The 16,320-nt window shown below is 34.8% G+C and overlaps 1 protein-coding gene across 2 annotated transcripts in view; it reads right to left on the bottom strand.

Annotated features, from left to right (window-relative positions):
• LOC119071456 (lachesin) overlaps positions 1-16,320 on the bottom strand; it is a 188,497-nt gene that overhangs the window by 156,369 nt on the left and 15,808 nt on the right. The window lies entirely within an intron of this gene.

Here is a 16,320-nt window from a genome sequence, read left to right as displayed (position 1 = left end):
TGTAAAATCGTCTATCAGCGGACGCCTGAGTTTCTATGGTAAACGAATAAAACTTGGTGGAGACAAATGGAACAAATCCGTTGTTGGCGGAGAAAAAATTTTGATAGCGGAGATCGCCGTAGAATATGGGTTTGAAAAGGCAGACCTCCGCCAATTGCAATAGTTTTGTATGACCAGTTCAAATTTTTAACACTTTGAGGCAATAGAGGAAGGATCAGTCTAATGCCTGAAACTACAATTTTTTCTTGAAACTAGAGTTTTCAGCCTTAAAAATTGTAACGCAACAGACCGTTATTGGCAAAATCTTCCCTTATATAGAAAATAAACTAAATCCATCAAAAAATCCGATGGAAGTTAGGTAGTGCCAGGGGAATCATCTGTCATCCCAAAATTTAGGAACCAACCTCAGAACACCTCACTCATGTCGAAAATTACCCAAATCCATCAAAAAGTCCGATGGAAGTTAGGAAGTGCCAGAGGTATCATCTGTCATCCCAAAATTTAGGAACCAACCTTGGAACAACTCACTTATATCGGAAATACCTCAAATCCATCAAAAAAACCGATGGAAGTTAGGAAGTGCCAGAGGAATCATCTGTAATCCCAAAATTTAGGAACCACCCTTGTAACACCTTACTTACTTCGTAAATAACCCAAGTCCATCGAAAAATCCGATGAAAGTTAGGAAGTGCCAGAGGAATTATCTGTCATCCCAAAATTTAGGAATCAACCTCGAAACACTTCAATTATATCGAAAATAACCCAAATCTATCGAAAAATCCATTGGAAGTTAGAAAGTGCCAGAGGAACTTCCCACCTGCTTCATACAAAGTTACGAAAATCTAGAAGTTGGTCACTATTACATAAAAGCGTACACTGTGGTCACTTTCAGACGACAACACTTTCGATAACCAACAACTTTGCCGAAGAAACCAACTTTCCATCTACTTCACACAAAAAGTTACAAAAATCGAGGGGATGGTCACTATTACATAAAAGCGTACACTGTGGTCACTTTCAGGCGACAACACTTTCGATAACCAACAACTTTGCCGAAGAAACCAACTTTCCATCTACTTCACACAAAAAGTTACAAAAATCGATGGGATGGTCACTATTACATAAAAGCGTACACTGTGGTCACTTTCAGACGACAACACTTTCGATAACCAACAACTTTGCCGAAGAAACCAACTTTCCATCTACTTCACACAAAAAGTTACAAAAATCGAGGGTGTGGTCACTATTACATAAAAGCGTGCACTGTGGTCACTTTCAGACGACAACACTTTCGATAGCCAACAACTTTGCCGAAGAAACCAACTTTCCATCTGCTTCACACAAAAAGTTATAAAAATCGAGGGGGTGGTCACTAATACATAAAAGCGTACACTGTGGTCACTTTCAGACAACAACTCTTTCGATAACCAACAACTTTGCCGAAGAAACCAACTTTCCATCTGCTTCACACAAAAAGTTACAAAAATCTAAGGGGTGGTCACTAATACATAAAAGCGTACACTGTGGTCACTTTCAGACGACAACTCTTTCGATAGCCAACAACTTTGCCAACTTTCCATCTGATTCACACAAAAAGTTATAAAAATCGAGGGTGTGGTCACTATTATATAAAAGCGTACACTGTGGTCACTTACACACAACGACTCTTTCTATACCGAACAACTTTGCCGAAGAAACCAACTTTCCATCTGCTTCACACAAAAAATTACAAAAATCTAGGGGGTGGTAACTATTACATAAAAGCGTACATTGTGGTCACTTCCACACAACCACTCTTTCTATACCCAACAACTTTGCCGAAGAAACCAAGTGTCCAACTTTCAAACCAACCGAGATAAACTCAAAATCATCACCGATCGCTGTACGTTGGAGTAGCTCCAAAATGGTCCACTTGGAGCGTTGTAGCTCACCACCGAGCTACCCGATTTGCATAAACTTTTTTTTCTTTGATTCGTACCGTCCATACCTTTCATTTGATGTATCGCACGCCTCTGTAGCATTTAAAACAACCGCTACACAATTGTAAACGCGTTGACAGGTATGGAAACTTCCGGGAGCCCTAGCTCCCAAGATATGCGCTTTTTCCAACTTTTGAAAATTCCATTCTTATTTTTGGGCCATTATTAGCCTATAACCAAAATTTCAGGAAAATCTATAGAAACGTTTAGGAGTTCCTGGATCCAGGAATCCTGGAACTATCTAACTAAGTAAGTAACTAACTAACTAACGTAGGCGATTTCAGTTATCTGAAAAAACGAAATTTACATGTCCGAAGATAGTCCAAGTCCAAAATTTAGAACCCGCCTCCTGTAGAAGAAAAGACCCGCCTCTTTTCAATTTAAGTTCATAATGTTAACGTTAAAGGTGTGTCTAATTTAAGTGAAATAGACGTGTCTTTAAAACGGGCAGTCCATTTTAATAAAATAAAATATTTCTTACCGATTCTGGACTGTCCAACTTTTTTCGCGAGTCTTATTTCTGGACAGTCCAATTTTCTTCTTACGAATCAATTCTGGACTGTCCATCTTTTTTCTCGAGTCTTATTTCTGGACTGTCCAACTTTTTCTTCGACTCTTATTTCTGGACAGGCCAATTTTCTACTTACGAATCAATTCTGGACTGTCCAACTTTTTTCGCGAGTCTTATTTCTGGACTGTCCAACTTTTTCTTCGACTCTTATTTCTGGACGGTCCAATTTTCTACTTACGAATCAATTCTGGACTGTCCAACTTTTTCTTCGACTCTTATTTCTGGACAGGCCAATTTTCTACTTACGAATCAATTCTGGACTGTCCAACTTTTTTCGCGAGTCTTATTTCTGGACTGTCCAACTTTTTCTTCGACTCTTATTTCTGGACAGGCCAATTTTCTACTTACGAATCAATTCTGGACTGTCCAACTTTTTTCGCGAGTCTTATTTCTGGACTGTCCAACTTTTTCTTCGACTCTTATTTCTGGACGGTCCAATTTTCTACTTACGAATCAATTCTGGACTGTCCAACTTTTTTCGCGAGTCTTATTTCTGGACTGTCCAACTTTTTCTTCGATTCTTATTTCTGGACAGGCCAATTTTCTACTTACGAATCAATTCTGGACTGTCCAACTTTTTTCGCGAGTCTTATTTCTGGACTGTCCAACTTTTTCTTCGACTCTTATTTCTGGACAGGCCAATTTTCTACTTACGAATCAATTCTGGACTGTCCAACTTTTTTCGCGAGTCTTATTTCTGGACTGTCCAACTTTTTCTTCGACTCTTATTTCTGGACAGTCCAATTTTCTTCTTACGAATCAATTCTGGACTGTCCACCCAACACCAATTTTAATTGTACATAAAAAGCGTTTTAACACGCCAAGCGATCCGGCCCATTGCCCCGTAGCGAAGCGGAGGGCCGCAATGCGAGCCGGGCGCCGGAACGGTGTCGGTAACTTAGGAGTTAATTTTTTTTCTCTCGCAGCGTCTAATAATTAGTCTGTGTGAAGGCTAGGGAATTCATCCTTTTACGAAATTTAACGTAAAGGCGTTTTGTTCCAAACCTAGGGAATTCAACCTTTTATTGATTCGTAAGTAGAAAATTGGACTGTCCAGAAATAAGACTCGCGAAAAAAGTTGGACAGTCCAGAAATAAGACTCGCGAAAAAAGTTGGACAGTCCAGAATTGATTCGTAAGTAGAAAATTGGACTGTCCAGAAATAAGAGTCGAAGAAAAAGTTGGACAGTCCAGAAATAAGACTCGCAAAAAAAGTTGGACAGTCCAGAATTGATTCGTAAGAAGAAAATTGGACTTTCCAGAAATAAGACTCGCGAAAAAAGTTGGACAGTCCAGAAATAAGACTCGCGAAAAAAGTTGGACAGTCCAGAATTGATTCGTAAGTAGAAAATTGGACTGTCCAGAAATAAGAGTCGAAGAAAAAATATGAACAGTCCAGAATTGATTTGTAAGAAAAAAATTGGACTGTCCAGAAATAAGAGTCGAAGAAAAAGTTGGACAGTCCAGAAATGAGACTCGCGAAAAAAGTTGGACAGTCCAGAATTGATTCGTAAGTAGAAAATTGGACTGTCCAGAAATAAGAGTCGAAGAAAAGGTTGGACAGTCCAGAAATAAGACTTGCGAAAAAAGTTGGACAGTCCAGAATCGGTAAGAAATATTTTATTTTATTAAAATGGACTGCCTGTTTTAAAGACACGGCTATTTCACTTAAATTAGACACACCTTTAACGTTAACATTATGAACTTAAATTGAAAAGAGGCGGGTCCCTTCTTCTACAGGAGGCGGGTTCTAAATTTTGGACTTGGACTAAGTTCGGAGATATCGAAATTTTGCTTATTTTCATACAAACATCAATATTTCGAAGTTCAATATCTCGGCCAATTTTGAAGCTGCAGTAACGTGTGACAGCTCGTTGAACTCGTATGGATTCCTAGATTCCAGATATCCTAGTTTAGGGGTCGTTGGAGTTAAGGGGGAGAAGTCAAAAAGTTGCTGTAAATATGCTCCGCCGTCCCCAAAAATTTTTTTAAAAACATTTTTGGTAGTGGACTTGCGTCACGCCCGCTAACTAACGTGCGGGCATGATAAATTTCGATTTTTATCGAAAAATTTCTCCTCGTTTTTCCTTAATTTCAACTAACAATTTCCTTATTTCTCCTTATTTTTGTGCTAAAACCTCCTTAATTCCTTAATAAGGAGTCCAAATTTAGAGTGTATAGGAAACTTTAGCGAATTTTGCCGCCATTGAAGCTACATAGTTGATATTAGATTCAAATGAAAGCTCAATGTTCAAAGTTTTTTTTGGTGGAAAAATATTTCCCGAATTTTCCATTTTCCACGTGATTTTTCCGGTTTCTCTTTAAAATGAAGTTTTAAATTTGCTGTTAAAAGTAAATATTTTTTTTAATTAATTCCAAACATAATTTTTTTTGTTGCTATTATCGTTCCTTGTCCAGTTTACAAACTTTTTACTAAAAGGTTGTGACTCAACTGTGGCAAATGTGATCACTTTTCATCGAAAATTTAGACCTCTTAGCATGGCAAATTTTGAAAGTTGAGAGTCACAGCTTTGCGATGTAAGTCATCTTTTACTGTCTGGGTCCATTTTGCTGGTTGTAGGGCTCGACAAAGTTCCCCGAAGGTGAAAATTTTGTAGGTTTTCGCAGATTTCGAGAGATGAACCTTTTTTTTAATTGGAGAACTCGTTTTATTTTGCTTTTGAATCATTCTGAGCAAACCCTACCAATATCAGATTCAAATTGGGAAAAACAATTTTGGCTAGGAACGATAATAGCAACAAAAAAATTTTTGTTTGGAATTAATTAAAAAAAAAATATTTACTTTTAACAGCAAATTTAAAACTTCATTTTAAAGAGAAACCGGAAAAATCACGTGGAAAATGGAAAATTCGGTAAATATTTTTCCACCAAAAAAAAACTTTGAACATTGAGCTTTCATTTGAGTCTAATATCAACTATGTAGCTTCAATGGCGGCTTCACAAGAATTCGCCAAAGTTTCCTATACACTGAATATTTCGAAGGGGGGAAGGCGGGAGAAGGAGTAGGGTATTTTTTGGACACCATATCCAAAAACACTCAGAATTTGAGTATTTATTGATGGTAAAAACTTCACGCTTTTATCATTAAATGCACGATTTTTTCGGTATGGACCTTCAAAAATAGTATTGTCTTCATTATTTAGATTTTTAAGCGTTCAAACCAAGGTCCCTGGCCGTGATTTGCGGACGCGAAAAATCTGATCATGATTTGCTTATGTAAATTTGCTTGTAAAATAAATTATACCACAAATCACGACTCTCTTTAACATTGATTTGCGATATGATTTGTACTAGGTCTCACCTTTTGGGCGGGACAAGTCGCTTGCCTGATAATTTTTGCAATGTAATTTTGATCAGCTCATTTTTCATTCTGAAACTTCCAAAGCATCTTAAATAACTATCACCGATTCAAAAATTTACATCTCATTCTAATTTATTTTTTTCATATGCTAAACTAACTTCAATCGGTGATCAGCTTCATCAGCTGTCGAAGAGTACACCAAAGCATCTCTTCCAAAGAAAGGACATACTTCGGTTGGTGATGAGCTGGCAAAGAGTATACATCTCTGTCAAAGTAAGGACATACTTTAGTCGATGATTGGGTGTCAAAGAGTAAACATCTCTGCCAAGACATTGGTATACTTCAGTCGATGATTGGCTGTCAAAGAGTAAACATCTCTACCAAAACATTGGAAATTGTCACACATCGATGTGTAACGGCCAATTTTGCAACGAAATTCGAATCTAATGTGAACTCTCCACTGGTAAGATAGGTGTCCTTACTTGATCCATTTGCATAGCACAAACATGTGTAGCGAATGTGTCTTGTTTTAGCACTCAATGCCGCCGGTATACGGTGTAGTATATAGTTCGCATTAGTTTTGAATTTCTTTCGGGTTAGCGATCATTTGACAGGTGATTAATTAACCTAACACCTTGCGAAGCAAACTCTACTGAAAATTGCCGAATTTCGGACCTAACTACTCGCCGATTCCTACGGGAAGAAAAGAGGGCACAGGCAGGGCCTTGGGGGCAGTTCCCAAGTGCGCTTAACTGTGGACAATCTTTTGCAGCATCATAGAAAGAATTTCGAAAAAATTGTCAATATATATATATATATATAGTTATGATAACCGAACCAAAGCAAGAAGAAAACAAAGAACCAAATGCAACGCATCCATTTGGCGAACCCACGCATAAAATATTCTCATGATTGAGAATATCAAAAATAAAGCAGATAAGATTAAAGTAAATAAAGATCAAATTCACCATAATGCAATTTGGCATTTAATTAAAAGAATACCAAAATGCAATTCAGCATTAAAACTATTTTCAAAGATAAATACTTAAATCATAACATCTGATAAAACTCTGATCATAAGTTGTTTTGATCAGACTATAAGTAAGACTTTAACATTTAAGACACCAGTGTAAAATTAACATTTGAACTGTTAACTTCGTTTTGAAACAATAAAGAATTAAAACGCATTTCTTTATTTAATTGGATAGTGAAAACCAAGAAGGGTCATAATCGTAATTCCCCTTGATTCATATTGTCATACTTAATATTGAATACTTACATTCGCAAGAGATACTGAAGAGATCTTTAATTAAATTAAACGGACATTCTTTAATCTCAAATAAAGTGAAATTTATTAATTCCGCTTTATCAAAACTGGCGCAGCCTGAAGGATTTACCAAGTGAAAATTAAATTAATTTTACCATAAAGTAAATCCAGTATTACGGACTTACCACTCGTAACAAATTGCAAAAGTGACTCACTGCACCTGGCAGAAAACCGTGAATCCCGATTCACAAATTAAGTGAAGAAACATCACCTAAGTTGAATAAAACTCCAGAGAATTATTCAAACGCCGATTGTTCTTCATAACTTCAGTACGACACAATTTGGGGCTTAGCACTAGCAGAATACCATTTGGGCCGTTTGAAGACCAGTTAAACTTAAGAAAAATCAACCTGGAAACAGCAATCATGCCGACTCAAGGAAGCATCATCCAACCAGGAATCCTGGGTAACTATAATGTTATTACTCACCCATTCGCTGTAAAAGCAATTAAAGAAATAGAAAGTTTTAATGGTGATACAAAAGATTTAAGCACGTTCATTCAAGAAATCGAAGATATTTTACCTTTTATTTTGAAATATGACGATGATAGTCAAAAAATCATCATGAATAAAATTAAGTCAAAATTAATTAAGAAAGCTCGCGAAGTGATTAAGATTTATATTGGTGAAACTGATACGTGGAATCAAATCAAAGAAATTTTATACAAACATTTTGGTGGTTTAGATTCAGAATCTAGACTTTACACAAAAATGATCGAGTTGAAATTTAAAGGCAACGCATACAATTTTTATAACGAAGTTAGAGCAATTCTTAGCTCTTTAATTCAAAAATGTGAACAAACAAATTCATTGAATTTACTGAAAGTGTATCGTGAAAAAGCATTAGAAACATTCGCTATGGGTTTACCTAATGATATGCGAACTGTTATTTCAAATAACACTGTTCAGACATTGGACCAAGCGTTAGAAATTTTGACGAAATACCGCTATGTGGAAGACAAACATACATTCAATCCCATGAATGAATACCGTTCTAATCCTGAAAGAACTGTTAATCCAAGATCAAATTATCCACAAAACCAAACGTCTCCACCCAAACAAGTTCAACAAAATTTTAGTCCTAAACCATTTGTTCAAAGACAAAACTTTCAACCACGTCCACCCTTTCAAAACAATAATTTTCAACGAAATAGCAACTTTCAATCAAGACCTTTTAATCCCAATCCTCCAAATAACAATTATCCTCCTAAACCTTTGGAATTTTCTAAACAAAACAAACCAGAACCTATGGATATAGATCCACGTTCTTCACAAGTACGAAGACTTTACCATAACGAACACACTAATGATGAACATGATGATTACGACAATTATGAAAATGATTATTATGAAGACCAAAATCAAGAATGTGTTGAAACCCAAACCGAACAAATTGAGAGCTCACTTCCCGAAGAAATCCAAAATTTTCATTTGGAAGCCTCGGAAAAACAAACAAATTACCATATGTAAAAATCAAATCCCGCATAGGATACATGCGATTTCTTATAGATACAGGTGCAACAGCTTCTGTAATTAACCCTGGCATTTGCCAAACTAAATTTTTACAACAATTAGACAAACCTCTCCATATTAAAACAATGACTGGAAATCGTGAAATCAATCATAAAGCCATTATCCCAAAAGAATTGTTTAATTTCCCCATATCTCAAAAAGAAGTTACCTTCTACGTCACACCATTTCATGAAAAATTAGATGGCTTAATCGCAAATGATATTTTGATATCCAATGATGCAGACATCTGCTTCTCGGAAAAATGCATCCGTATCAATGGACAAATTGCCCCATTATATTTCCACCCTGATGAAGAACCATCAGAAGAAATCAATTCATGTATAATTGAACCGCAACCTGAACTATACAGTTCTACTAATTTCGAAGAAGATCTACGTTTTGATCACCTCAAACCATTTGAAATCCAAGAAATCAAAACATTAACTCAAAATTTTAAAGACATATTTTATAAAGACGGCGACGACCTTACATTTACAAATGACGTAAAACATTCTCTTCAAACAAACAATTCTCAACCTATCTATACTAAAATTTATCGATACCCCTATGCATTGAAAGAAGAAGTCGATAGGCAAATAAAAGAAATGTTGGAAAACGGAATAATTAGACATTCTAACTCACCCTATAATGCACCCATTTGGGTAGTACCTAAGAAACTGGATGCCTCTGCCAAAAAGAAATGGCGTATGGTAATTGACTATCGTAAATTAAACGATGCCACAAAGGAAGATAAATATCCCATTCCAAACATTGATGACATTCTATCTAAACTGGGAAAATGCAATTACTTCAGTGTCCTAGACTTAGCGAAGGGATTTCATCAAATAGAAATCGACCCCTCAGACATAGAGAAAACTGCTTTCTCAACTTCCGACGGACATTACGAATTTGTTCGAATGCCATTTGGCCTGAAAAATGCACCGGCAACGTTTCAACGAATGATGAATAACGTTCTACGAAATGAAATAGGAAAATTTTGTTACGTCTACATGGATGACATAATCATATTCAGCGTATCCCTACAAGAACATATAAATGCCCTCAAAACAGTTTTCCAAAGACTCAGAGAAGTTAACCTTAAAGTTCAGTTAGACAAAACCGAATTCCTGAAAAAAGAAACTATGCTCTTAGGACATGTAATTACACCAGAAGGTATCAAGCCGAATCCGGATAAAATTAAAACCATTCTAAATCTTCCTCTACCCAAAACTCTAAAGGATATTCGTTCATTTTTAGGAATGACCGGCTATTATCACAAATTTATCAAAGACTATGCAAAAATAGCTAAACCGTTGACTAACCTTACGCGAAAAACGGAGAAGATAGTTCATACTGAAAAAAGTATGAAATCCTTCGAAACTTTAAAACTTTTATTAACTTCTGACCCTATACTCGTCTACCCCGATTTTAATGAAATATTTACATTAACTACAGACGCAAGCTTATTCGCTCTTGGAGCAGTCCTATCCCAAAAAGGCAAACCCATTGCTTATGCAAGTAAAGCCTTGGATAAAGCCCAACAAAATTACGATACTACTGAAAGAGAACTCTTATCAATAATATGGGCTTGTAAACAATTCAGACATTATCTCTATGGAGTCAAATTTAAATTACAAACTGATCATAAAGCATTAATTTGGCTATCTAATTTGAAAGAACCAAATGCTAAACTCCAACGATGGAAAATTCGTTTGAACGAATACAATTTTGATATCTCACACATAAAAGGAAAAGACAACGTTATAGCTGACGCTCTATCTCGACTTCCTACTGAAGAAATAAATGCTCTAGAAAGAAAAAACGCGACAGACGTACAGTGTCCCCATTGCTTACGCTTCTACCAAACTAAAAAAAGTCTCTATTCCCATTCATACATTTGTAAACAAAATGTACGAACGCTGACTTTCCCACCGTCTCAATTAAAAATTAATGATAACGAATCATCTCTAGATACTCAGCACAGCGCTGAATCAGACGATCTATATTACCTTCCTATTTCTGAAAAACCCTTAAATTATTTCACTCGTCAAATAAAAATGACTATTGGACCGTCAGAACAAACGAATTTATTCGTACATAACCACACAGTCATTACGATCTCAGAAATAAATTACACTAACGAAATCTTTGACAGAATATTATCTGAATGCATCTCCACTCACCCTGATATAAAAACTGGAATAATATTTGACACCCTGGAATTACATAATCAATTCCAAACGTATACTGCATCCATCCAAATAAAAACAAATTTAGAAGTATGTACTAAAAATCTGATAAATCTCGATGAAACAGATCTGCTGGACAAAATAAATTTATTTCATTTTAAAACAAGCAATCACGCAGGTATCGAAAAAACGTATCAAACTTTAAAGAAAGATTTCTATTATCCAAATTTAAAAATTTATATTACAAAATTGATAAACAATTGCAACACTTGTGCAATATCCAAAATCGATCGACAACCCGTGAAACTTCCTTTTGAATTAACGCAAACACCTAATAAGCCAAGGCAAAGCTTCTACATGGATATATGGTTCTCAGGAAACGAAAGAAAATTCCTCAGCTGCATTGACAAATTTTCAAAATTTGCAGCAATCGAACCTATAGAAACAAGAGAATGGAAATCACTTCTAAATGCTACTATTCGTATCTTCCATTACTTGGGTACTCCAAAAAATGTCACTTTCGACAACGAAGGAGGACTCAATAGCCTGGAATTCTTTACATTCCTGACAGAAAAAAACATTGCTTATCATTCCACTACTAGCAATAGGCACACCGGAAATTCGGATATAGAACGCCTACACGGAACTCTGAACGAGCAAATAATCGTTCTTCGAAACTCTGAAAGAGCTAACGATCGCACATATTATACCGACTTTGAATACGAAGCCCTCTTCTATTATAACAATACTCTTCATTTGACCACGCAATCGAAACCCTCCGATTTACACTTCTCTTCAAACCCACAAACCTTCCAAGACACATACGAATTGACATTGAACAGAAAGAGAAAAATTATTGACAAATTAAATAAAAATAGAGCAGACAAGGACGTTAATCCAACTTTATTGAAAATTATTCCTGGACCTAAAAATAAGAAAAACAAATACAAGAAAATTAAAGGACAAATCATTTCGAAGACAAAAATTAAAAACACTGCAACAAAAATAATTTCACATAAGGATCAATTTAAACGAAAAAAGAAATTTGAACAAGAATTTAATGAAGAACTTCCTCCTAGGGATCCTCCTGACACTATCACAAATACAATCCCAAACATTGGAAATCCATGACTTGACACACGGCAACGGTTTCACATTGATCCAAACAAATTACACTCAACTAGTGTCTTCATATCGATACATTATCCACACGGTTAATCTAACCGAATACGAAATAAATATTGAACTGATAAAATCAAGCCTCGATCGTACTAATAACCATTCCCCCGAGTTACTTCAAGAATTTGACCGATTACAAAAAGAGTACCTAACCCTAATCCCTCACTCTCGTGTCAAAAGAGGACTAGTAAACGCGTTTGGTACAGGATTTAAATATCTCTATGGAACGATGGACGATAACGACAGACAGAACATTGAAAATCATTTCGTAAATTTACAATTGACCAACACTAAATTAATAAAAAATAATGACAAACAAATTACTATCAACGACAAAATGACAAAACAATTACAAAACATATCCTCATCCATCAATCAGTCTAATAAAAAAATAATGAGCAAAATTGATGAATTCTTTCACGCTATGTCACAATTCGAGCAAGAAATGTATCAACTTCATTTTGAAATACTTATACGAAAAAATATGAATGATTTGATCAGTGAAATTGAAAAACTGAAAGAAATAATTTTAATGTCTAGATTAAATATTCTCAGTAGAGACATACTCACCTATGATGAGATAATCAATAATAATATCACCCTAGACGAATTCTCTGAAATTCAATTAAGAATAGCCATGTATAACAGCACTCTGCTACTAATTTTAAGTGTACCAAATTATGGAACAACACTCTATGCTAATATCATCATTGAACCCGTCCCTAATAAAAATGGTCATCTACAATTGAAACCAGAAATTACAGGAGTACTTTCTCTAAATAACATTTTATACTACCCCACTAAATACAAAAATCAATTAAACAAAATAGATGACAAATGTATCCAGACTATCTTTGAGAATCCAATGATTGAATGTAACTTCGAGATTAATCGCGAAACATTTATAAAGACAATAACAGAAAATACGGCCTTGATAGTCAATAGTAAAGATGTCTTAATACAAAACTGCAACACCCAAAATATTCAACTAAACGGAACTTATCTGTTAAAATTCGAAAATTGTCAGATTCAGATAAATCAAACAATAATTTCAAATAAAAAATATGTAAATCATGTAATTTTACCAAATGTACTTAAAGAAATGAAAAAGTTAGTGGATGTCTCTAACATGACTCTTGAACAAATACATTTTCAAAACATAAATAACCTGGACAAAATAACTGATGTACAGTATGTACAAACTCAATACAGGAATAGTTCATTTATCATTATATCACTTTTGCTATGTGTGATTATTGGTTCTAGCATCATTTATTGTAAACAACGTAAAGTTCCCCTACAAATTTATCAACCTGTAGTTGAATTAAAGAAAGGGAGAGTTATGATAACCGAACCAAAGCAAGAAGAAAACAAAGAACCAAATGCAACGCATCCATTTGGCGAACCCACGCATAAAATATTCTCATGATTGAGAATATCAAAAATAAAGCAGATAAGATTAAAGTAAATAAAGATCAAATTCACCATAATGCAATTTGGCATTTAATTAAAAGAATACCAAAATGCAATTCAGCATTAAAACTATTTTCAAAGATAAATACTTAAATCATAACATCTGATAAAACTCTGATCATAAGTTGTTTTGATCAGACTATAAGTAAGACTTTAACATTTAAGACACCAGTGTAAAATTAACATTTGAACTGTTAACTTCGTTTTGAAACAATAAAGAATTAAAACGCATTTCTTTATTTAATTGGATAGTGAAAACCAAGAAGGGTCATAATCGTAATTCCCCTTGATTCATATTGTCATACTTAATATTGAATACTTACATTCGCAAGAGATACTGAAGAGATCTTTAATTAAATTAAACGGACATTCTTTAATCTCAAATAAAGTGAAATTTATTAATTCCGCTTTATCAAAACTATATATATATATATATATAATCAGTCCTCTTAAAGGTGACGAAACTACTTATGTTTTAATTTACAAAATAACTGATATCTCTTGTAGTGAAATAAATACTTTGAGAAAAAAATATTAAGGGAATTCACGATGTCAAATATACGTAAATATACTCCGTATATGTCCTATGTTTCGTATATCTTGTATATCTTATAAATCGGTATAAGTTTCACAACCGTCACCTGAAAAAAAAATACATTTTCTACGCGACGTTTTTCCATCAAACAAAATGCCAGTGTGTAGCGCGCGATCTCAGGAGTCCGGTAATGTAATTAGTTTTGCAATCGGACCAATATTTACCGAGCGATAAGACTTTGGAAACACGATGTTTGCAATATGCAAGGTTTCCCCTTACTCAGGGAGTCCAATTTGACGTGTTACAAACGTATGCGTAAACCTATAAGACCCCAGTACTTCGTACGGGTCTAAAAATCATTTTTAGAGTATTAGAACAAACAAACGGAGCATACTTATTCTACCCTCGCCTCGGATGAAAAGGCAATGATGTAATGGATAAAACCTATTAAAAGTATATATATACTTATGGATACTATATACATAATAAACATAGACACACATTTGAAGCTGCAATGTTTCGTTAAATATATCAGGCAAGAGATAAATATAAACCAGAGATGGTCCGATGTATAGAAATCTTACCCACAATTGCCCACAATTTCCATTAATTAATTTTTGTGAAATTCGATATTTATGGAAATTGATTTGTTTTAAAATACATCGAATTAATTTTAAGCCATTCGTTGCTTTACTGTTGTATAATCTAAATTACAAAATAAAGGTGTTATATTCATCAGCTTGACATGTAGAGTGAGTAGAAATAAAATTTTCGAATTCATCACGGTCATCACCTTGTAGATGAGTTTTTGGAGGTGCGCGAAAGGGTTTGCCTTTCAACTGATAATAATTTGGAGAATTTTACGGAATTTTTTAATTGTCCTGCTTTCCTGTCGTGCTTTCTTTAAATTTGGAAATATGATCTGTAATACAAGTTAGCATTAACTCTGGACGGTAGAAATTTTGAAAAAGGGCACTATCGCACTAGACATACATTTGTATGTTGTTGACAAAAGATCGAGTCCAAGGTTATTCGAAATGTCATCTGAGAACATAAACTGAAAATATGCACAGCAAAAATGAGCAGGCGCAATGTTCATGTTTGAAAATAAATCCAAATGTATGAGTGGTGTTCATAGTGTTCTTGTAAAATAATGACCTGAAACACTTACGCGCTACAAGATACAATTATAATTTTACCGTTTTATACTTTGGAAATCTACGAATTTAAGAGTCAATTCGCCATAACTTCGAAAAGTTGGGATTCAAACCGACGGCGATCCAAACAAGCTATGGCTCAAATGAATCGTCGTTCAATGGTGAGAATATCGTGGAACAACGTTTTTCCCGAAAAATTTTTGTTGGGCTGACACGACCCTTAGAAAAGTTTTTTTCCGGAGTTGTCTTGAAAATCGTTTTTCATCAATAGCTCCAACATACAAAATGTGAATAATGTCAAATTGTGTACGTTTATGAAGGTCGATGAGCTGAATATTATTGACCAACAAACGCCGATGTTCGACCCACCCAACAAGTGAAAAACCTCAAAAAACTGAAATTTTGTAAGTGCTCTGGGTGGTTGGGGAAGCAAGTAGCAGGAAGCTCTAACCTGGAGTTTTGTAACTTACTTCACACCCTATCCAATGACACCCCGCACTACCATACCCACCATCACAGATACAAATGGAGTTGATTTTTCACAATGTATCTCAACCCATCAAATTTTGGAAAATCTTCGAACTTTAAAGTTCCCCAAATAACATTTTTTCGAGCGAATTTTATTATTTATAGTTTTACGAGATAATAGTCAGTAAAACTAACTTGATATAGCCAGATGATGAGCCATAGATCTTTTTTGTAGATGCCAAACTGCCAAAATGAACCAAAATTTTACCTCATCAATTTTTTTGAAAATAGTAGATCGAGCTCAAATTTGTTTTTCTGATTAGTTACTGTTTCACCAACATACGTTTTGAAAAATTGCATTTCTTAATATATGTGGATATGGTAACTGGATGCAATATATCGAGAAATTCCAATTTCTATAGGTTTGTTCCAAATAACTGTAAACACGAATTTTATCAACCGAAAAACGACGACTTTGATCCAAATCGACATAACCTCAGCTTTTTTTATCGAAATTCGAGCTGCCGTATTATTTTGTTGTGACAGTTGAAAAATAAAGATTTTGCTCGAAGTGAAAGTACTAGCTACACACACGGAATTTTCAAAACCG

The sequence above is a fragment of the Bradysia coprophila genome (assembly GCF_014529535.1).
Source record: "Bradysia coprophila strain Holo2 chromosome IV unlocalized genomic scaffold, BU_Bcop_v1 contig_5, whole genome shotgun sequence".
Taxonomy (NCBI): Eukaryota; Metazoa; Arthropoda; class Insecta; order Diptera; family Sciaridae; genus Bradysia; species Bradysia coprophila.
The sequence above is the reverse complement of the archived record's forward strand: the minus strand, read 5'-3'. Positions and strand labels throughout refer to the sequence as shown.